The 22,576-nt window shown below is 51.9% G+C and overlaps 1 protein-coding gene and 1 long non-coding RNA gene across 5 annotated transcripts in view; one reads left to right on the top strand and one right to left on the bottom strand.

Annotated features, from left to right (window-relative positions):
- Positions 1-22,576, top strand: part of JADE2 (jade family PHD finger 2) — a 146,058-nt gene that overhangs the window by 24,573 nt on the left and 98,909 nt on the right. For all 4 annotated transcript variants that reach the window (XM_085014574.1, XM_085014571.1, XM_085014572.1 and 1 more), the window contains exon 6: positions 3,879-3,985. The gene's annotated coding sequence lies outside the window, so the exon portion shown is untranslated. The remainder of the gene's footprint in view (positions 1-3,878; positions 3,986-22,576) is intronic.
- On the bottom strand, positions 574-18,775 carry LOC106507324 (uncharacterized). The gene is made up of 4 exons (XR_014838805.1): positions 18,212-18,775; positions 5,517-5,764; positions 3,845-3,948; positions 574-3,304 (listed from the first exon to the last, which is right to left on the bottom strand). It is a non-coding gene; the product is annotated as an uncharacterized LOC106507324 (long non-coding RNA).

Consider the following 22,576-nt stretch of genomic DNA (forward strand, 5'->3'; position numbering starts at 1 on the left):
AAAAAAAAAAAAAAATTCAGGAGGGAAGACAGGCTTCAATTGACAAAAAATTTGTGTGTCCTGCTCAGAAGTGCATTGTTGTACAAGAAGTGGTTTGGCAGTGATTCTTCTTCCCTTTCACTTGCAAGCCAGGGAGGGCGGGACGCCTGTCAGTTGTCAAGGGAAGCAGGGCAGGGGAAGGAATGTTCCCGTTCTGGCATGATCTTCCATCTCTTCCCTGAGCTGGCTGCCGGGAGGGCGGGAGGAAGGAGGTGCGGCAGGTATTGAGCAGTGAGGAGGATCCCTCATCTGGGGAGCCCCGGACACAAGGTGTGTGTGGAGGGTGCCCGGAACCCTTCAGCTATGGGCAGAGCCTGAAGCTTGTCCTCTTCCCTGAGGACAGGCAACACGTCATAACCACCACTGTCTGCCCAGGGCGTGCTTGGAGCAGCAAGCCAAGATGTAGTTTTTTTCTATTTGGTTTGCTTTTTCCTTTAAATTTTAACATGTATCATATTAAAAATATATATATATATATATATATATATATAGCATCCAATCAGAAAAGTCCAAACAACCATATATACAACTTAATGGATAATTATAAAGTTAATGTTATTATTTTTTATAGAGAAAAGTATTTTAAAAGAAAACAAATGACCCTTAAACCTTTGCCTGGCCAACTTCCACTGCAATTCTTTTAACAGAGTTAAAAAATTAAAGTAGTGCCAGGAGTTCCTGTTGTGGTGTAGCAGAAACAAATCCGACTAGTATCCATGAGGATGTGGGTTTCATCCTCCCTGGCCTCGATCAGTGGGTTGGGGATCCGGCGTTGCCGTGAGCTGTGGTGTAGGTCGAAGACACGGCTCGGATCCTGCGCTGCAGTGGCTGTGGCGTAGGCCGGCGGCTGTAGCTCCAAGTCAACCGCTAGCCTGGGAACCTCCATATGCTGAAGATGAAGCCCCAGAAAAACAAACAAAAAATTAAAAATTTTTTTTAAATTGAAGTAGTACCGAAAGAGATAAAATGAAAAGTGAGTGCCTCTACATTCCCTTTTTCCCATGGGTGACCCCTGACATTTTCATGTGTATCCTAATTTTTTTTCCCTGCATCACTAATATTTCTGAAGTGAGTATGTGATCATACAGGCTTTGTCTCTATTTAACGATAAATTTTAACTGAGGATATAACCATGTTTCGTCCAAGATATGACATTAACCTGTGTCCAAGATTTCGTTTACTAACTCGTTGATTAATGAGAGGACCACTAAAACGTTACCGCCAACTCAAAGGAGCGCTCAGAGTATCACCCATGACAGTCAGATAAGGAATGCGGAAATGATTTTAGAAATGGATGCAAAATTGCCCCGAATCCACAAGGCAATAGTCAATTGTATTCCGTCAGACCCACGCCTTTTGACTGTGAACAGGAATTACTTGTCGTGCTCTCAAGGCCTTACAGCCTCACTTCCATCTTTAGAGTTGAGAAATGTCTAAAGACACCGAAAGGCAGCAAGAGCCTAGGTGGTTAAGTTATTCCGGACATCGGCTAAAGGTCCACGTCTTTCACAGTTTCCCCTACACTTGTACTTGGCTCCCTACCTACATCCCTCCTTGGAATTCCCTGCGGACAACCCCTGCTGCCCTGTTTATACCAGCTGACACGCTGCCCGTGTTCCAGGGGATGGGCCAGGGCTGAAAGCCGAGCCTGGGCAAACCAGCCGTCACCCAGGCTGAGCCAGCAAAGTGCTCCCAAGGCCCTGACACTCTGCCTCTTTGGTGGTGGGCCCGGGAGTTGTGAATCAGGCTGACTCAGGACTGGCAGTCTTGTTGGGCCTTGTAAAATATGGTTAAGGGATTTTCAAAAAAAGGGAACAGGAGTTCCCGTCGTGGCGCAGTGGTTAACGAATCCGACTAGGAACCATGAGGTTGCGGGTTCGGTCCCTGCCCTTGCTCAGTGAGTTAACGATCCGGCGTTGCCGTGAGCTGTGGTGTAGGTTGCAGACGCAGCTCAGATCCCGCGTTGCTGTGGCTCTGGCGCAGGCCGGTGGCTACAGCTCCAATTCGACCCCTAGCCTGGGAACCTCCATATGCCACAGGAGCAGCCCAAGAAATAGCAAAAAAAGACAAAAAAAAGGGGGGGGGGGAACAATGCTCTTTCTAGCTTGTCTCCCACGGCCTCATGGAGGTCAAGTGGGAGGCATGGGTCTGAGGCTACTGCCAAGGCCAGTCATGTGGTAGGAGCTGAGCCCACAGCTTTGGCAGGACCGGAGAGCTCAGCCCCGCTGTAGAAAGTGCTTTGGAGAAGAGGTTTTGTGCAAAATGGCCTGTCAAGATTAACTGACGGGAGGCTCTCAAGCAAAGGATCAGATTTCACACACACGCACACGCACACACACCCTGTATACCCCCCACACACACACACTTCGGCTGTCCTGAGAAAGAATGTTCACTGAGCGTCAGGCAAGTGCATCTCGATCACGGTTTTCCACACCTGCACCGGGTCCTTCCCGCCATCTTCATTCACTCACTGGACAAGTTTTGGGTCCCTGGTGTGTGCTGAGCGCGGTCCTCGGCTCCGAGGGCGTGAGATAGAGTTGACCCCGGCTCTCGTGGTGTTTGGAGGCAGACTTAGAAGAAGAGGTTTACCAAGGAGTGTGACAGGCACCGAAAGAGGAAAATAAAGGCCTCTTTAGTGGCATGAGGGGCGCCCACCCAGACCCTAGGGTGGCAGCAGGGATCCTCAGAGTATGTGCACGGGACAGCCTCGCGTTGCTGGGACGTCAGGGGAAGCGGGGGCTTGCTGTAGTGGGGCCCGTCATGAGCGGACTTGGGGGCCTCAGAGGGAAGCCCATACTCGCTTCAGAAAGTGAGCGCCGTGGTCCCACTGGGACTGCAGGCCAGGCGCGCTGGCTGCCTGTGGAGACAGGTTGGAGGGAACAGACTAGAGGCACAAAGACCTGTTAGGAGGAAGCCGCGGGCGTCTGAGCCGGACGTGATGGCCTGAACTGAGGACGGGCATGGAGGGAACTGATTCGAGACACGGCTTGGCCAGTATTTAACCTGCGAAACGAGACCGTGATGACCCTCAGGTTTTCAGCAGGGACAAGCTTGGGGTTAGGTTGTCGCCACGGGAGAAGCCAATTTGGGGGGGCGGGCGGATGAAGGCAAGTTCAGTTTGAGGCGTGCTGAGTGTGAAGGGCCTGTGCACACGCAGGCAGAAGCATCCAGGCACAGGTGGATACACAGGTCTGAAATCCTGGGGGCAGTTCAGGATGCGAAGCTGGAGAGAATGCGGGCTTGGGCAGATTTACACGAGTGTGGCCTGGAAGAGAGAACAGGAAGAAGCTGGGAGCAAGATGCCCTTTGGGCCTAAAATTCTCACTTGCTAAGAATGAGGGGGAGGGGGGGGCGCTGAAGATAGGGAGAGAACGTTTGCCACACCTTTTATGGGAAAAGCAGAGAATCTGACCCAGGCCCAGAAATACAGGGGCCCTGGTGGCTTTGGGGGTCTGAAATCCACCCTGGCACTGATCTGTCCCCTAGCGGTTTTCTCCAGGACGTGGAAGCCAAGGATGGTAGGTTGCCCTGTCGTATCTGGGTTGCAGTCTTGCAAGACGACTGTGGCCAAAGGAAGTGAAGGGTGTATAGTAGAGAGAGCTAACTGTTCACACATGCACACGCAGAGTGTATGGCCCTTCCACAGAATAGAGGGGCTTCCCAGCAGAGGCCACAATTCCCCACATGACCCCTCCCCATAGGTCTCTGACATCTGCGAGGAGTCGATGACTCGTTCCTGCCACTAGAATGTTGATCAGGGATGATGTGTATTTTCCAGCCCAAGTTAGTTAAGAAGCAGATGCACCTTCCTCATCCTTCCTTTCTCTTTCTCGTTTGAGGCCTCCTTCGAAACCGCCTGTTGGAGTCGGCAGAGCCACAGGGGGGAAGGATCCCGGTCCCTGAATGATCCTGTGGAGGACAGACACCACTGATCAGGAACAACCACGTGAGTTGTTGGTGAACAAGAAATCAACTCTATTGCCGGCGCCAATATATATTTGGGGATTTGTTTGTTATGGCATCTAGCATTACCCAAACTAATCCAGGGTTCAAGAAAATGGTGGGGAGTTCCCGTCGTGGCGCAGCGGTTAGCGAATCCAACTAGAAACCATGAGGTTGTGGGTTCGGTCCCTGCCCTTGCTCAGTGGGTTAAGGATCCGGCGTTGCCGTGAGCTGTGGTGTAGGTTGCAGACGCGGCTCGGATCCCGCGTTGCTGTGGCTCTGGTGTAGGCTGACGGCTACAGCTCCGATTAGACCCCTAGCCTGGGAACCTCCATATGCCGTAGGAGCGGCCCAAAGAAATAGCAAAAAAAGAAAAAAAAAAAAAGAAAAAAAGAAAATGGTAGGTTGTTCAGATGATTCTGATGGGCCAGGCTAGAGAAGCAATTGGAGCCTCTAGGGACAGAAGATCTTTGTTAAAGTGCAAGAGCAAGAGTGCAGAGAGGGCTGGAAAAACCTAGAAAGCAGAGTTCGAGGCCTCTGGTAGAATTCAGGGGGCTAAGATTTCAGAGAGAAGCGATCCCATAGCGTAGTAAGAGCCAGTGGGAGAAGGCGAGGAACATTAAGCAGGTCTGGGAACTGTGTTCCTGTGGGTCAGGAATCGCTTTGGACACTGTTATCTGTGACAGAGCAGGACGTGGGTTGGAGGGGAAGCCTCTGAGGGCTGGTCATTGTCCTGCAACCAGGGCACTGGGAAGGGGCATGTTAGTAAAACAACTAGACGACCAGGACTGCCATCGCTCAGTCCTGTCAGCTGCCACGGCTGAATGGACCTGAGCAGGGTGTCTTGTCACCAGTGAGGATCTGTTCATTACGCCACAGAGATGCACACCTGAAAGCTGGTCCACGAAAGGAACACCTGTAAACACTAAGGCAGGCTTACTCCATCCAGAAACAGCCAGACCCACAGCAAGAGTGCTTTTTGCAGTTGGTAGAGCAGCTTGGCACTCTCCAAATTGCTTATTTACACATCTGTTTGAGCCTCATGGATACCCCAGGGAGAGAGAGATAAAGACAGCGTCTCTGTGCCAGGTAAGGTCACCAAAGCGTTCAATGCGCGTGCTCAGGAAGGGGCGGAGCCAGAGCTTCCTAATCCTTGACTTGTGGTTTTCATTATAAAATTCCTTTTACAGACATTTTTAGACATTAACTACCCATCATTTTAAGGAGACTTGGGCCCCATCATGCCACTGGCAGCAGGATGACAGGATGGCCTGCAAAGGCGCTTCCAGCTTGCGATTCGCAAGTCTCTCTGAATGAGTGGTTCCAAAATAAGACTAGGAATAAGAATGACAGAAAACTCAAAGTAATAGTTGTGGAAATAAGAGAAGTTTATGTCTGTTTTTAAGAAAGTCTGCGGTAAATGTAAGGGTTGCTCTGGCCCTCCACAGATTCACAGGGTCGGGGCTCCTTCTATTTTGTTGCTCTCCTCTATTCTTGCACAAACTCAGTGACTTTAAACAACAACAAGCACTTACTATCTCAGACTTTCTGTGTATCGGGAATCCACAAGTGACTTTGCCGGGTAGTTCTGGCTTAAGTTCTCTCATCAGGTTGCAGTCAGGATGTCCGATGGAATTATGATCACACAAAGGCTCGAAGGCACTGCAGCATTGCTGGCCAGTTGGTTCTGGCTGTTGGCAAAATGCCTCAGTTCCTTACCGCCTGTAATCCTCCATGGGGTTGCTTGAGTGCGCTTACGACATGGCAGCTGGCTTCCACAAGCCTAGAGCAAGTTATGCAAAAGAGAATAAGGCAGAGGCTGCAATGTCCTTCATGAGGTAGTCTCAGAAGTCATGCTGTCATTTCTGCAATAGCCTCTTGGTTACACAGGTCAGCCCTATTGAATACGGGAGAGAATGAAACAAGGACACACACGGTATCAGAACTGGAGAATGACTAGAGGCCGTCTAGGAGTTGGGCTGCCCCGTCTGCCGTCCAAAGAGCAGTTTTAGCCTCATGTTCTAGGAAGGCTGCACTGACTCCAGCTATCACATCACGAAAGGTGCTTTCTGGCTAGCATGCAGGAACAAGAAAGGAAGAAGGGCGTGCCTTTTTCTTTAAAGGATACTTCCGAGAAGTTAGAGAACACCATCCTACTGATATCTCACTGACCAAAACTTAAGCACATAGCTGGAAAGGAGGCTGGGACATTTAGTGCTTATTTTGGATGCCATGTGCTCGGCCCGGCCAGATATTGGAGGACTCCTGGCACTCTCTGCCACATAGGCAGTGTCACTGTGTATATTTCAAAGGATGGGATGGGGAGGGCGCATAGACAACATCGCCGTCTGGGGTTACTGACCTGGCTAAGTACTCCTGACCCATTTTGCCTGGGAATCACGTGTGTGTGTGTGTGTGTGTGTGTGTGTGTGTGTGTGTGGTGAAAGGACAGGCCAGGAGTGCAGATAGTGCTTTACCCTGTTATTAGTGAATCTCAGTGTCAAGAGAAAATAGTCCTTACAAGAGCTCAGGAGGTAAATGAGCATTAAAAACAGACCTAGTCCTAGAAACCCAGCCAAGAGTGGTCCCAAGAATTAAGACGATCCAGCAAATGAGACTATCATCACAGGAGGCATTGTGAGGGCAGCCTCATGCTGCACTCAGACCTGCAGGTTTAAATAAATTCTAGGCAGCCTGATTTACGATCCAAATGCAGCAGCACAGATGGGTAACTCTACCAGCTGTGTTTTTAAAAGATCATATGATTCCTGATCAATGAACCGAAGAGACCAAATGCAAAAGCATTTAGAGCTGAGCTGCACATTTGCCCAGAGACCTCTTAGAGACCAGAGCCAGGGCCTGAGCAGCCAGCTGGGTGCTGACTCAAGCTGGGGGTGAGCCCGGCAGCAGAGCCTGGCTAAGCAGAAGATGACCTATCAGCCAGCCAGAGAATACTAAGCCCACAGAAAAGCTGCCCTGGCAGAAGGAGGGCAAGGCTCTGACTTGGCTGAGTCACCAGTGACAGAGGGCACTGTCATCCTAGAGGAATGCAAAGTCTGGAGCAAAAAGCCTAGAGCTGGGGCACCCAGGGGGCAGCTGGTACTGCCAAGGCCCCTGTGGCAAAGGCTGGCTTTCTCCTCACTGCCAAGACCTGCCTGGTCCACGGATCCTCATTCTGAGGGTGGAAGAGGTGGACTGAGGGCTTAGAGGTACTTGCTTCAGGGAGGGTGGCTGGCAGTCTCCTACCTGCCATTCAGTGGCCCAAACTGGATGATGTCCCAGATCCTGAGTCGACACCTGGCCATCTCCAGATGAGGTGTCAGGACACCTTGGGCAGGCAGCACGCTTGTTCACCCGGGTCGCAATCCATGCTTCTCACTGCACGTGGGTTGTCAGTCACTACAGAGCAGTGAGGGGTCACCGCAGCTCCAGCCTTCCCCACTCTGCCCTTGCCTGAGCACCAAGTTCACAGAGAACTCGGGGGACCTCTCCAGATTGCTAGCTTTTTTTTTTTTCTTGTCTTTTTGTCTTTTTAGGGCTGCACCCGGCATATGGAGGATCCCAGGCTAGAGGTCCAATCGAAGCTGTAGCTGCTGGCCTACACCACAGCCACAGCAATGCAGGATCCAGGTCTGCAACCTACACCACAGCTCGTGGCAACGCCGGATCCTTAAAGTGAGGCGAGGCCAGGAATTGAACCTGTGTCCTCATGTATACTAGTCGGGTTCGTTAACTACTGAGCCACGACGGGAACTCCTAGATTGCTAGTTTGAGGACCCTTTTAAGAGAGACACCTCAGGAATTCCCTGGTGGCACAGTGGGTTAAGGACATGGTATTGTCACTGCTGTGGCTTGGGTCGCTGCTGTGGTGTAGGTGTGATCCCTGGCTTGGGAACTTCCAAATTCCACGGGCAAGGCAGAGAAAAAGAAAAGGAGAGACATCTCCAGGTGTGGCTGACATAAGGTTCTATCCTCAGGCAGGGGTTGGGGGTGTTGGGGGCCCAGGCGGACTGGTAGGGGTGGTTAGGCAGGACACAGCCTCCCAAGGTGGCCTGGAGCTGGCTTGGGAAATCAGGGACTGTGCTTTGTGGCTCTTTGTTGCACAAGTGCTTCGTGAGCACCTGCTCAGTGAGGCAGACACTAGGCTACCCCCGGCCACAGAGCAGAGGAAAGTTCATATGACATCAGCCTAGACTGCTGAGAAAGCAGAACCACAGAGGGTGCAATAGGCAGGGATGGGTTATGTACAAGACACAGAAAGTGGAGGAGGAGAGAGGTAAAGGAAAGCTTCACTTCGCAGAAAAGGGGATGCCTTAGCCCGGCAATGGGGACAGCAGGCCCCAGAGCTCTGAGGCCCCCAGAGGTAGAGGAAGGGATTTTCCTTGTCTGTGTGTTTGTGATACTCTCAAGTTCCTGGGCCTTCTCAGGGTGCAGTGGCCTTGACCTCTTTCCACTAAGCACCTCAGATGAGTCAGAGAGGGGAGAAGATGCTCCCTTCCTGTTCATCGGGTTTTCTTTCACCTCCGAGTCCTTGGTACCCATGGGGACCATAATTATGAAAGGGAGAAGGGCTCTTTGATCTTGAAGAGCGTGCCCAAGGCCCAATCCATCTCTATTTAGGTCCTCAAGTGACCGTGGATGGCTCCCTCAGCATGACTGTCTCCAGCAGCCTCTGTTGGGGCAGGAGGCAGGGCTGGGAGGTGCACTGGGTGGGCCATTCCAGCCCACTGTCCCTGCTGTCAGACCCAGTCCCTTGAGGTGTCTGGGCCTCTCTGGAACCCTTGGGAACTCCCAGCATTGCCAAAGCCCCCATCCTGCCTCTTGCGGGTGGCCCTGCAGTGTGAGAAGTGTTATCCGGCTCATGCTGGCTCATCCTAGTAACTATTGGTGGTGAACAGGCTTGCTTTCCCTCTAGGACCCAGGCAAATGTGATAGGCAAATGAATCACCAAAATCAAACAGCTGCTCTGTGGTCCTTCTATGAAGGCAAAAGGAATTAGAGGCCCCAAGACATTCAGCGGGTACCACCTCCTTTCTGGGTCAAGGTGGGCAAGTGTGACTGAACTAGAGTTATACTGGGATGTCACCCTGTCTCCAGCTACAGGTGGGCTGGGAACTCCCAGTGCCCAGCAAGGCTTTGGGAGGATTTGCAGTGCAGGTGGAGGGTTGGTCCTCCGTGCTAGAGTCCTGGCCAGCCCAGCTCATTCATCTCCTTTTCCCCTGATGGTTGCTCTTCTCACTCAGATGTCTCCTGGCAGGCCTGACCTTTCTCTCGTCTTTGCCAGCTCCAGCCCCCAGGCCTAGCTCAGGTCACATCTCTCTGGTTCAGAAACCTCTTGGTATAAATTCCTTGGACTGTCATTCACGGCCTACCCTCTACAGTACTAACTCACCTCTCACTGGTCTTCCATAAATTCCTCCTCCAGCTAAGTGTGTGCTCATCCTTTTTGGCCTCTGCCCATAAAGCTTTCTCATCTTGGAGCCCTGAATTGTGCTTTTACCTGGTCCAAATGCCTCTTTGCCACTGCTGCCCTCCTGACCAGGCCCAGCTCCAGAGCTGTCTCACCTACCACATCTTCCTTGTCACCCTCTTCCTTCTGAACCTGTGGCCTATGGGATGAAACTTTTTACTAGATTTGCATCTTTAATTATAGGAATGATGCACGCTTGTAAAAACATTCCCACATTACAGAAGCATACCCAGTAAAATGCGCGTGTGTCATCCCAACGCTCCTTCCCCTAGAACGCACCCCAGTCAGCAGCCAGGCATGCACATGGCTGCCCATGTTACGCAACAGGAGAGGGGGCCCTTGGGGACCTTCCGTCACCGCTTGACATGGTGGTGGCAGGTGGGGGTGGGGAGGAGCAGAGTTGGTGGAAGGTTTCAGAGAGGGGTGACCTCTGTTGACTTTGAAAAAAAATTCTCAAGGTCAGTCTGTGGAACCTCTTGGTTTCTGTCAAAGAACAGAGGCCCAGAGAGGCATTTCTAGTTTACAGAGGGTATTCATTCTGTATCCCCAAGAGCCAGAAACTCAAGTTCAAAAGGCAGCCAGGCCGCTGGAGAATCCTCTTGGCCTGGCACCACCCCCACTCCAAGCCCGGACTGAGCCGAGGGGGAAGTCCGGCAGCCTTAATGGCATGGTCCCTCAGTCAGATAGAGAGGCAGAGTTTGAACCCTGCCCTTCCTTTCTCCGCCCTGGACCCTCGTCTGTATCCTGTAGGCCCTGTGTTCTGGTTAGTCAGCCTGGAACCTTCTACCCCCTGTGTGCCCTGTGAGCAAAGCCTCCCTTCTCCTTAGGGCGTGGCTCAGGAGAAGAATCCGCCCAAGGTCCTGTTGGCCTCCTTAGAGGAGGAACTGAGGGAAGAAGCAGGGCTGTGCTGGCATCTCCTTTTCCAGAGACTCCAAGCCATGTTTCCAGGCAGTTTGAGGAGCCGGGAGTAGATGTCTTCCCCAAATAACCCGACGTCCCACGTCTCTCCCACACCCTCCAATTTAAATACATGTTAGGGAGTTCCCATCGTGGCTCAGTGGTTAACGAATCTGACTAAGAACCATGAGGTTGCGAGTTCGATTCCTGGCCTTGCTCTGTGGGTTGGGAATCCAGCATTGCCGTGAGCTGTGGTGTGGGTTGCAGACGTAGCTCGGATCCTGCGTTGCTGTGGCTCTGGCATAGGCCGGCGGCTGCAGCTCTGATTGGACCCCTAGCCTAGGAATTTCCATATGCCACAGGAGCAGCCCTAGAAAAGACAAATAAAATAAAATAAAATAAAATAAAATAAAATAAAATAAAATAAAATAAAAAAATAAATACATGTTAAAGGGGGAGAGAGGACTGGGGTGCACGAAGGAGGGAATACCCGACCCCAATTTAGGGATGTCAGGGAAGCCACCAAGGTTTTGGCTTCTAAACTGACCCTTGAAAAATCAGCAGGAGGTAGCCAGGGGAAGGATGAGAAGAGCATTCCACATCGAGGGGACACCACACTGAGGCAAAGACCTAGCGGTGAGAGGGAGCGTGACTCCGGAGAAACTGGCAGTTCCCTGCGGCTGAGCCTGTTGTGAGAGGGGGCTGTGCAGGGGTTGGAGAGGTGGACTGCCTGGGTGTGCGAACGCCAGGGCTTTGTCCCAGTAGCCAAGGGAAGTCAAGGAAGGCTTTTCAGGAGATAAGGGACATTTTAAACAGATGACTCATAGACCATGAGCTGGAGGTGATAAGTTGGGAGGAAATGAATGCCTTTGGGTGAGCAATAAAGGTAGCCTGGACTAGAGCAGGCACAGTGGAATGTGAGATGAAGCAGAATTCAGCACAGCATGTGGCAGTGAAGGCGAGGAAGGGGCCCCGCCTTAGGTGTTGAGGATATAGAGCCAAGATCAGCACTTGCATTCAGCAGGTGGTGGTTAGCCGGGCTAGGCTCAGGATGTAGAGATTGGGGAGGTCCCCCCACCCTTCCAGCGCTAAAGACCTGAGGGCCAATGGCAAGTGATAAGCCCCAGTCTAACCGCCTAGCCTGCTGACATCAGTGCAGACCTGACTGGGCACCCACATCTGGACTTGGGCATGTCATATATACCAAGAGGCTGCCAGACACCGTAATCCTGAGGCAGCTGCCCAGGTCACAGCTGGCCACTCCCAGCCCACCCAGGGCTCACCTGACCTACAAGCCAGAGAGCGCCAGTCAATCAGCAACGCTCCACTGTGTTGTGTGAATACAGGACAGAGATAGTTCACGACCAATCCCATTTCTATCCCTGCCCCGACCTAGACTCTCTACCGGAATAGTTTTTCTGTTTGGCAGTAAAACTTCCACTCGGCACTCAATCTTTTGCCTCTAGTCTTAACTCAATCCAGAGGCTCCCACCAGCCACAGAGGCCTGAAGGGTCTTCAGCAAAGTCGGGTACACCTTATATGTCCTTTGCACAGTTCTGGTATTCTGCCCTCTGTGGTTTGCCTTTGAGCTCTCCTGGGCACCTGGGGGTGCCATGAGTGCCCAGTAGGGGTGAGGCTGTTCTCTGAGGTCACACGTCTTGGGGGCACCGGGTTGTAGGATATGCTGGGGGATATAGGTAGGAATCCAGGTAGGAATCCCAAAGCCCTCGTGATGGTTTCCAGCTCCCCAGGAGACATTTCCTCTTTGGGCCTGTGCTTCCTCCAGCCTCAGGCCTTTGGTCATGCTCTTCCCTCTGCCTGGAATATTGTTCCCCTTCTTTGTCATCCTTCAGGTCTCCGCTTTCTCAGGGAAGACCTCATTGATTTCTTGATCCCGGTCAGACTTTTTTAGTTAAACAGTCCCGTAGAGTCATGTTCCATTACTTCTTTCCTTTCATTAGGGGTTTTCATTTATTTGTTTGTTTGCTACCATTTGCCTCCCCCACAGACTGTGCCTTCCGTGGGAGAGAGGTTCTGTCTTGCCCATTGCCGTACCCCCAGCCCCTGGCAAGGGACCTGTCCAATAGTGGGCACTGAGTGAGGGCACGAATGAACAGATGGATAGATTCCACTTGGTGAAACCAAAGCTCAATTGGATGAGACCCTTCCCCGCGCTGACGTAATCTTCTAGAACTTTATGGTTTCATCCCTGAAGTAGGAAAAACATTCTCTGCTTGCCGCTCTATTTCTGCATCTAAAGTGACTCCTGTTAGCCTGATGAAGTTTGGGATGCTTTAAAAACAACTGGAAAGAAGGTTCCCATTGGGCTCACGGACCTTATTTTCTGACCCCTGGTCACAAGGTAGACGCTGAGGCTGCGCCAGAAACCCCAAGGCCCTCTGTCAGAGCTGGAGTTAGATAACCCCTTCTGGGGCAGGATGAATTGCCAGAAGCCCCGGCCATGCCTTCTCAGGTAGGGCGGTAAAGGCTCTCCTGTGTTTTACGGTCAGGCGAGAAGGGTGGTGAGTGTCACAGCTCAGAACTGGGAGTGGTGTCCTACCAAGGGCTCAAAGTGCTCTACTCATCTGTCCATCCGTTTTCAGCGATGGGCTGAGGCAGGTGTTTTTCTGAGGCAGAGCGAGAGGTATGGCTTAGGGCCCATTGCGTAATCTCCCAAGATCCTAGGCTGCACAAGAAGGCTGCCTGTGTCCACTCTTTCTTTCACTGCTGCAGGCGGACCCCATCTCCTGAGGTCCAGATCCGCTTGTAAGATTCCCCAGGATGAGGAGACCATCTCTACAATCTTCCCAAAGGGGTTCTGCCCAGCCCTCCTCTCCCTGAGGGCCTGGACTACCCTTTCCTATCCACCCCAGTCTTGAGGAAACATGCTCCTCCTGGAAGGGATAGCTGCCTGGACTGGAAGGGTGACCTGTTCAAGGGGGAGACAGAGCCCCAGCCACATCAGAATTAGAGCCAGGAGAGGGAGTACCAAGTCCTAACAAACCACTGAGGTTTTTCAAGAGGTGAAAAACCTAAATGAGGAAAAGGAGAAGACATTTGATGCTGGAGGAGCCTTTTCAGTGGCTCATAATGCAATGCCCATTATACAGATAGGTACACTCCTGCCATGGAGATCTACCTTTGATGGAGGCCTTGGAAGAGCCGAAGATTTCAATATTTTAGAGAAGGGTAGCCCCTTGACCCCACTTTTCACTGTGCTAAGTCTGTGCCTTCTCCTTCTGCTCAGACCACCGTTCATCCTTACTGAGTTGCCAGTTCCTTGTCACCATGGGACACCCAAGCTGGCCAGGCCCTCCTTAAAGTCACAATGGTCAATACAATCACGATCAAAATCCCAACGATGTTTTTTTTTTTTTTTTCATATATAGAAAAATCTAACCTTAAATTCATATGGAATCTCAAGGTACCCTGAGTAGCCAAAACAATCTTGAAAAAGAACAAGGTTGGAGGTCTCATACCACCTGACTTCAAAACTTATTTCAGGAGTTCCCGTCGTGGCGCAGTGGTTAACGAATCCGACTAGGAACCATGAGGTTGCAGGTTCGGTCCCTGCCCTTGCTCAGTGGGTTAACGATCCGGCGTTGCCGTGAGCTGTGGTGTAGGTTGCAGACACGGCTCGGATCCCGCGTTGCTGTGGCTCTGGTGTAGGCCGGTGGCTACAGCTCCGATTCGACCCCTAGCCTGGGAACCTCCATATGCCGCAGGAGCGGCCCAAGAAATAGCAACAACAACAACAACAACAACAACAACAAAAAGACAAAAAAAAAAATAAAAAAACTTATTTCAAAGCTATAGTAATCCAAACAGTGGAGCCCTGGCTCAGAGACAGACACAGACAAATGAAATACAATAGAGAGCCCAGAAAGAAATTCTCACATGTATAGTCAAAAGCTTTTTGACAAGGTTGCCAAGACAACTCAATGAGGAAAGGATAGTCTTTTTAACAAATAGTACTGAGGGAGTTCCCGTTGTGGTGAAGTGGAAACAAATCAAACTAATATCCATGACCACGTGGGTTCAATCCCTGGCCTTGCTCAGTGGGTCAGGGGATCCGGCATTGCCGTGAGCCATGGTATATAGGTTGCAGATGTGGCTCGGATCCCATATTGCTGTGGCTGTGTCATAGGCCAGAGTTATAGCTCCAATTCGACCCCTAGCTTGAGAACCTCCATATGTTGTGGGCACGGCCCCTTCCCCCAAAAACAGTATTGGAAAAACTGGATATCTACATGCAAAAGAATGAAGTTGAATCCTTATTTTATACCACATATAAATATTAACTCAAAATGGATCAAAGCCCTAAATGGAAGAGCTAAATGATAAAACTCTTAGAAGAAAACATAAAGAAAAAGCTCCATGACATTGGATTTCCTGCATGTGACAAGCAAAAGCACGGGCAACAAAAGAAAAAATAGAGAAATTGGGCTTCATCACAATTTAAAAACTTGTGGATCAACGGATAATGCCAGCAGAGTGGAAAGAAAATCCATGGAATAAGAGAAATATGTGCAAATCATATATCTGACAAGGGGTTGATATCCAGAGTACATAAAGAACCCCCACAAGTGAACAACAAAAAAGAAACAAACAGCCACACTTAAAAATGGGCTAAGGACTTGAATAGACATTTCTCCAAAGAAAATATGCAGATGGCCAGTAAACATATGAAAAGGTGTTCAACCTCCCTGATTATTAGGAAATTTAAAATTAAAATCACTATGAGATACTAATTCACATCTATTTAGGTGACTACTATTAAAAAACAAAAAACTAAACTAAACAGAAAACGACATGTATTGATAAGGAGGTGGAGAAATCGGAGCCCTAGGCATTGCCAGTGAGAATGTAAAACGGTGCAGCTGCCATGGGAAATGATGGCAGTTCCTCAAAAAACTAAGAGTTACCCTACGACCCAGCAATTCCTCTTCTGGGTCCACACCTAAAAAAATTGAGAGCAAGAACTTGAACAGTTTGTACGCTTGTGTTCAAAGCAGTGACGTTCACAGTAGGCAGAAAGTGGTAACCCATGTAGCTCAGTGGATGAATGGGCAAACAAATAAGGTGTATACATATGATGGAATGGTATTCAGCCTTAAAGAGGAAAGAAATTCTGACACAGGCTACAATATAAATGAACTTGGAGAATATTAGGCTAGGTGAAATAAACCAGACATGAAAAGACGAATACTGTACCACTCCTCTAGTTTGAGGTGCGTGGATGGTCACGTTCCTAGAGACAGAAAGCAGAAAGGTGGTTGTGGGCGAGCGGGAGAAAGTGTGGGGCATTACTCTTTAATGGGCACAGAGTTTCATTTTGGGATAAGGAAGAAGTTCTGGAGATGGATGTTGGTGATGGTTGTACAAAAACGTGGATGTACCTTATGCCACTAAACTGTACACTTAAAAAAATAAGTAAGGAGTTCCCGTCGTGGCTTAGTGGTTAATGAATCTGACTTGGAACCATGAGGTTGTGGGTTTGATCCCTGGCCTCACTCTGTGGGTGAAGGATCCAAGTTGCCGTGAGCTGTGGTGTAGGTCACAGACGCAGCTCAGATCCCACGTGGCTGTGGCTGTGGCGGGGGCCGGCAGCTATAGCTCCAATTAGACCCCTAGCCTGGGAACCTCCATATGCTATGGGCGCAGCCCTAAAAAAAAAAATAAATAAGTAAGTAAAAGGTACATTTTATGTTATGTATATTTTATCATGATTTAAAAAGAGGTTGAGGAGTTCCCGTCGTGGCGCAGTGGTTAACGAAGCTGACTAGGAACCATGAGGTTGTGGGTTCGATCCCTGGCCTTGCTCAGTGGGTTAAGGATCCCGCGTTGCTGTGAGCTGTGGTGTAGGTTGCAGATGCGGCTCAGATTTTGCATTGCTGTGGCTCTGGCATAGGCCTGTGGCTATAGCTCCAATTAGACCCCTAGTCTGGGAATCTCCATATGCCGAGGGAGTGGCCCTAGAAAAGGCAAAAAGACAAAAAAAATAAATAAACAGAGGTTGAATGGGAGTGAGGCATCTAAACTGTAAGTGTCCTCTTCTGGAAGCTTCTTCATGGCCCTAGGCGGTAGTGGGAGGGGCGAGGGCAGGGGAAGGGAGCTGTCGGTTCCCCACCGCGACCACCACCCTCCCCTTACTTCAGCCTCTCTAGCTTGTGGTTATTTCACACGTCCGTTCTCTGTGTGTTGTCTCGATGCTGACTGTCATTCTTAAAGTAGGTAAAGTCAAGAATAGAGAAATACGACACTAAGAAATGACAGGTGTTGGGGAGATAGATTCAGGTTCAGCAGGGTTTTCTTAGAGCCTAGGAGGGGGGTGGCAGATTAAAAAGTCTTCCTAGTCTTAAAAGATGAACAAGTGGCTGTTAAGAGGCCAGAGAGAAGGGTGAGTCATGGGCAAGCTAGGAGCACCGAGAATGAGACCTTTGTGGCAGAGTTCTCTGGTCGAGGTAGCGGGAGATGGGGCTGAAGTCAGGCTGGGTAGACCTTTACCCAAGAGCATCCCCCTGGAGGATTTGTAGCACAAGAGAGGCCCATTTGACATTTTGAGAAGCTCGCTCTGGCTCTTGGGTGAAGAATGGACAGCAGGGGGCATGGGTAGGAGCAGGCAGACAGTGGGAGGCTGCTGCAGGCATCCAAAAGAGAGGTGGTGGCCTCGTTGGAGGGCTGTGAACAGATTCTAGAGGCATTGGGAGAAAGAGATGCCAAGGCCTGCAGCTAGACTGGCCAGGGGGTTGAGGGGCTCGCTGCTCAGGGGGCTGGGGTGGATAGGTGGACGGTAATACCATTTACTGAGATATAACCAGCGGAAAGATAGGTTGCATGGACAAGGCTGGCCCCTGGTTGCTGTAAGTTGAGGGGTCAGCTCACCTTTGCCAGTTACACACCACAGCTCATATACTTAGAAAGTTCTTTGAGTCTTGCCCTGACCTTCCAGCTGCAGCTGGGGCTCCAGCCGTTCCACGCTGCCCTTGGTGAGTCTGCTCGGTGCGGAGAGGTGGTGGACTGAGGCATGGGCTGGCGGCCAAGGGCTTGGGGGGCAGGCATGCCTCTTGCATGACCACCATCAAGCACGCCAACCTGTGGTGCCCGTCAGCCTGAGCCCGGGGAGCCTGTGCCGGGTGCGTGGGCCGGAGGACTGGGTACAGGAGCCTCTTGCCCCGGGTGCTTCAGGTCCACACCTGCCCCTCATCCTGCCTCCGGAGCCCTCTCTCAGATCAGAAGCATCCCCCAGGGTCCTCGAGAAGGGCTCTTCTTCATGTTTCCTTCAGAGGTAGGAGGTGGAGAGCAAAGTCTCTGATCCTGATGCCAGACACAGACTCCAGGAAATTACTCACCAGAGGGCGAAACTTCAGAAATGCGGGCGAGGGCCCTTCCCTATTATCTGATCAGAATGGCTGGTCAGCAGGGGCTGTGGCTCTGGGGAGCTTTCACGGGTAGGGCCAAGGCCCTGCCCAAAAAAGCACAGCTCCTTCCAGGGCTGGACCGCCCTCCACCTCATCTTACCAAACTGCGGGTGGGGACCAAGGAGTCATGAGCAAAAACCCCATGGGATCTGCCCTTCTAGCTGACGAGCTGGGACTCTCCGAGGCCCCATTCCTACCCAAGGCTGACTTGCCAGGGGCTTGAGGTTCCTCCAGCGGCTTCCTCACCCCAGATCCCTATTGTGCCCTTCCTGAAAGTGTCAATCAGTGCCACCGTGGCCTCCATCCTGGAAGCCGGCTCTCTGACCCCCTCAGGGGAGGGTCCCAGCGTTGGCCTCTCGTGAGCTTCCCTTTCCCGGGAGTTGGGATCAGACAACCAGCCTACCCAGGTTTCCTTCTCCGGGCCACCCGCCCCCTGCTTACCTCTCCTGGGCCTGGCTCACAGCCACATCTGGTGTAGTCACAGGCCCGCCAGGCGGTAAAGGCATGAGCCCTGGGAAGGGAGTCAGATGACCTGGGTTCCCGCTGGCTGGAACAGAGCCCGGGAGTTGTCCCAGCAGAGATGACGTTTTGGGAGTCGTTAAATCTGGAGGAGCAGGGCAGACTCCCCAGGGTAGGAGTCCCCCTGTCTACTGAGCAGAAGCCGGTGTGGTGTAGCTTTGAGAGACAGGCCTCCAGGGGAAGAGCCCTGTGACGGGGCGCCCTTTCCACATCCTGCCTCCCGTCTCTTGCAGCTTGAGTGGTGAGGACGCCGTCAGTGTGGGACGGGCTCTCCAGGATCCTCAGCCCCAGGCCTGATTCCGCCCTGGAGTCACTCAGAAGCACCTGCCCTGAGCCCTTCCCCACAGTCCTTTGAGCTCCCTCAAACCGCCCGCTCCTGGCTGGGCTCCTGGCTTTGCTCCAGAGGGCTGGATGGCGTCAGAGGGTCCTCACAAAGCGTCCAGGGTCCACTTCAGGTGGGGGCTGGGCCTGGCCATGCGCAGAAATGCGGGGCTGAGGCCTGCCAGGAGCCAGCGAGAGTGCCAAGAGGGGTTGATGGCTGCAAGGTGAGGCCATCCAGGGGACACTCAGCTGCAGTGTGTTCTCCCAGCAGCCTCTGAAGGCTCCAAGGGCTCCCCCAAATCCTGCAGTCACCTTCGTCTCCATTCTCAGCCATTCCCAAGAGCACTGGACTGTCGAGGGTGAGCCGGCAGGTGAGCAGCGTCGGGTCTGTCCCCTCCCTTCCTGCCATCCTTCTGCCTCAGGTTCTGGCCGTGGGACAGTAGTGGCCATCCCTGCCTGCCGTCCTACTCTGCGTGGTAAACGATGCAACCACATGCCAGGCCCTCCTACCCATGAGATTGAGTCCTGCGGCTCTCCTTAGCGGGGTGGCACTCCCCCTACTTCTGTGTTCAGACAAGGACTCTGGCCAGGGTGTGCCCGCCAACCCTAGGCAGCCCCTCAGGGCTTGTCAGGGGTCAAGCCATTTGCCTCTCCGGTCCTGGGAAAGCCCTGGGACAGGAAACCGAGATTTTCTGAGGCTGGAAGCTCAGGCAGCCAGGACGAGATGGAGAAGGGCGTGGGGCCGAGAGGACCGGGAGAGGGCGCGTACAGACCCTCCCCGCTTCACGCCTCCTTCACCAGCCCTCTCTGGCCAGGTGATCCTCCCACCTGCCACCACAGGAGGGATCTCTGGGAAGAAAAAAGCTGAAATCTCCAGGGAGGGCCTCTGGGTATCTGGGAAGATACGGTCAGGGATAGGAGGATTGCTAGAAGAAACCCCCAGAAAACAGCTGGGACCTAGGAAGGAGTCCCCATGGGCCTCTCAGCCGGCTCTAAAACTGGATGGTGGGCAGCCTCTGGAGGAGCCGAGGGATCCTCACCCTCTCAGAGGGGACCTGATTTTTGCTGGGTCCAGGAGGCCAGCCTAGTACGCCTGGCACAGCCTCCCATGCTGCTGTTAGATGAGCCCTCAGGGAGTCTGACATCTGGGTCTTAGTGTCACTTTGGCTACCTGACAAAGTTTTGTGAGCTTCTGCCCCTCTCTGAGCCTCAGTTTCTGCATCTGTAAAATGGGTATCATCATTACAAGGGCTTAAAAGAAGTTGACTTTTTCCCTAAACATCTCCTTTCTCTGCCTGTCATTCATTCCAAAAGCCCACTCTCCTTAACAAGTTCTGGTTAAGTATTCCCTTAGTCAGGTACTCTTGAAAGGTGGCTGGGGGCACAATGCAGTTCTCATCCTCTGGGGGTGGCATGCATTTTTTTGATGCCATCAGGCCCTCCAGCCCCCTTCTCCAGAGCTGGCCATGCCCCTATAAATTAAGACCTCTTAAGACCTGGCAAGGGTGCTGCCCCCTGTGCCATGCCCAGATGATTCCAATCCAGTAGACTGGAGCCTGGGCAGAGGTGTCAACACAGCATTCCTTTGCTAACAGGAGCCTAAGCTGTCAATTGGCCCAAGCAGGACTCTGCCACTCTGCCACACCACCCTCTATTTCAACCGACACCTGTTGGCTGAGCCCTTACTTTGTGCCAGGCACCTTGCTAGGCTAGAAGGCAGAGAGTGGGCAGAGAGAAAGGTCAGCCACTGCCCCCATTGCTCCCCAGAGACCAGTGGCAACCTCATGCTCATAGCATTCAGGTTCCATGCTAGAAAATCCTCAAGGAGGGAACTTGCCCCTGGCAGCCAGTCAAGGAGGGCAGAGAGGTTCAGCCAGGTCTCCAGGCCCCCTCACCCCCTTCATGAGGTAGCAGTGCCATCAGATGTCTGGTCCAGCAGGCTGAACAGAGAGCATAGTCCCCTCACGTTTAAGGGAAAAGAGGATCCTGGGTTTGCTATCAGGCTCAAAAGCAGGGTGCTGGCAATAAATCAAGAACTGAAAAGCAGTGTCAGTGCTTCAAACTAAATTTCCAAGCCCGGGAAACAATTGCCCATTAAAATCCATCGGAAGAAAAAAAAAAAATCTATTAAAACTTCAGGAGAAATGCTTTGCTATAAATTAGATTTTTCTGCCAACCAGGATAATTCAATAGTTTCCCCTTGACATTCTCGAGATTGCTCTTTGGGGGGATTATGATGCTTTGAAGTTGGGAGCGATTTGTTTCCAAGGAAAGACGAAGAGTGGCGGTAAGAGGGGAAGGAGGGAGGGGTCCTCCTCTGGGGACTCTGTGCCCCGGACAGACATTTTCCCTGATGACCAGGACTGCAGGGCAGGGCTCTGACCAGGGGATGCTCCAGGCCGCACTTGACTCTGAAACGTGTGTGTGTGCGCGCGCACGCGCGCGTGTGTGTGTGTGTGTGTGTGTGTGTGTGTGTGTGTGTGTTTTGGGGAAGATCCTGGGGTCCTCCAGTGTCATCTTAGAGTTAAGGCAGCCTCCGTCTTACAGTTTTTCTAATTAACTGTCTGAAACCTTCCTCAACTCGTATAGAACCAGGGCTGGTTTCAGGTGAAAGGCGCCCAGGATCACTTGGTTCTGTGCACAAGCTGGGCAGAGGTGGCTGCCTGTCTCCCACTCTTCCTTTCTTTCTTTGCTGTGCAAGATTCAGCACCAGCAGGACCCTTCCCTTACATCCTGTCTACGTCCTGTGACTGGGGGCTTCAATCTTAGCCCCTGTTCCCCCTGGCCTCTCGGCACAGATCCAACACAGCCATGATACTAGACAGTCTCTGGCTGGCCAAGACCACTCTGGCTGAACAGGCAGCAGGCAGAGGGAGGGCGCCAGGCAAGGGCAGGGATCTGGGAGGACTAGGCCAGAAAGGCCACTGGGTACGAGCCTCCAAGACAACTATGAGGAAGGGCCAAGGGCCCTGAGTCAGGACCTGGGCAGGACAAGGCCCCAACGTCAGCCTGCCTGGCTGTGAATCCTATACGGGCAAGTCTCAACATTTCCAGGCTTTGATTCTGCTGTCCATTCAATGGGGGTAAGACCAGTACCTACTTTATAAACAGATCTAAGTGCGAAAATGGGTATGATGCCCTAGCACCATGCCTGGCACACAGGGGTGGTAGTTGGTAGTGTCTTAGGATAGCCCTTCCCACCACAGGAAGTGCCCTGCAGGCCTTTTCCTCTCTCCATTCTCTCCACCAGAATTTGCCTGTCTTTGGGGACTTTCCTCCTAAAACAGAACCATGAAGAGGTTCTGTAGAGCCGTGTTGTCTGCCAGGCACCAGCACACAGTTGTGCTACCAACAGTGGGATAGGGTGGTTGGTATCAGAGTTTTCTCACTTTGCAGAGGCCCTGGGAGGTAAGGTGACATTGCTCAAGGTCACATGTCTGGGGGAAGAGGTGTGGAGCTGGGACTGGGGCCCTGGTCAAACCAGTTCAACCACAGAGGCGGTCACTCATCCTAAAATCCATCCATCCATCCATCCTTCTTTTCTTCCTTCCTTCCTCCCCCCACCCCTTCCTCCCTTTCATCTTTCCTCCTTGCTCTCCTCCCATGAATCAGAGCCTCACAATGGCCACTGAGACAGACTGGCAAACTGAGGCAGGGCACTTGGGAGTGATCTTCTTTCCGATATTCTCTGAACCTCAAGGAGGACGATCCTGAGGCCCAGCATAAAGAGGTCAAAGGGGAAGGAAGTGGGAGCATCTGGGAAAGTTTCCACTTAAGCAGCTGTCAGAACAAGCCATTCACTCGGACTCTGCCTGACTCATAGAAGAATTAGGGGCTTTAAAGGTCATCTCGTCCCACCCTCTTTTTGAATCATTTCTTCCACAGGTGCTCCCCCACCCTAGATAACAGGAGGCTCACCACCTCCCAGGGCAGCCCCAGGGTCAGGGTGCTCTTTGCTCCTCCACC

Source organism: Sus scrofa, chromosome 2 (assembly GCF_054392235.1).
Source record: "Sus scrofa isolate SSC_HxYL_T2T_F1_AM1 chromosome 2, Sscrofa_HxYL_maternal_Yorkshire_Landrace_v2.0, whole genome shotgun sequence".
In the NCBI taxonomy this organism is placed as follows: Eukaryota; Metazoa; Chordata; class Mammalia; order Artiodactyla; family Suidae; genus Sus; species Sus scrofa.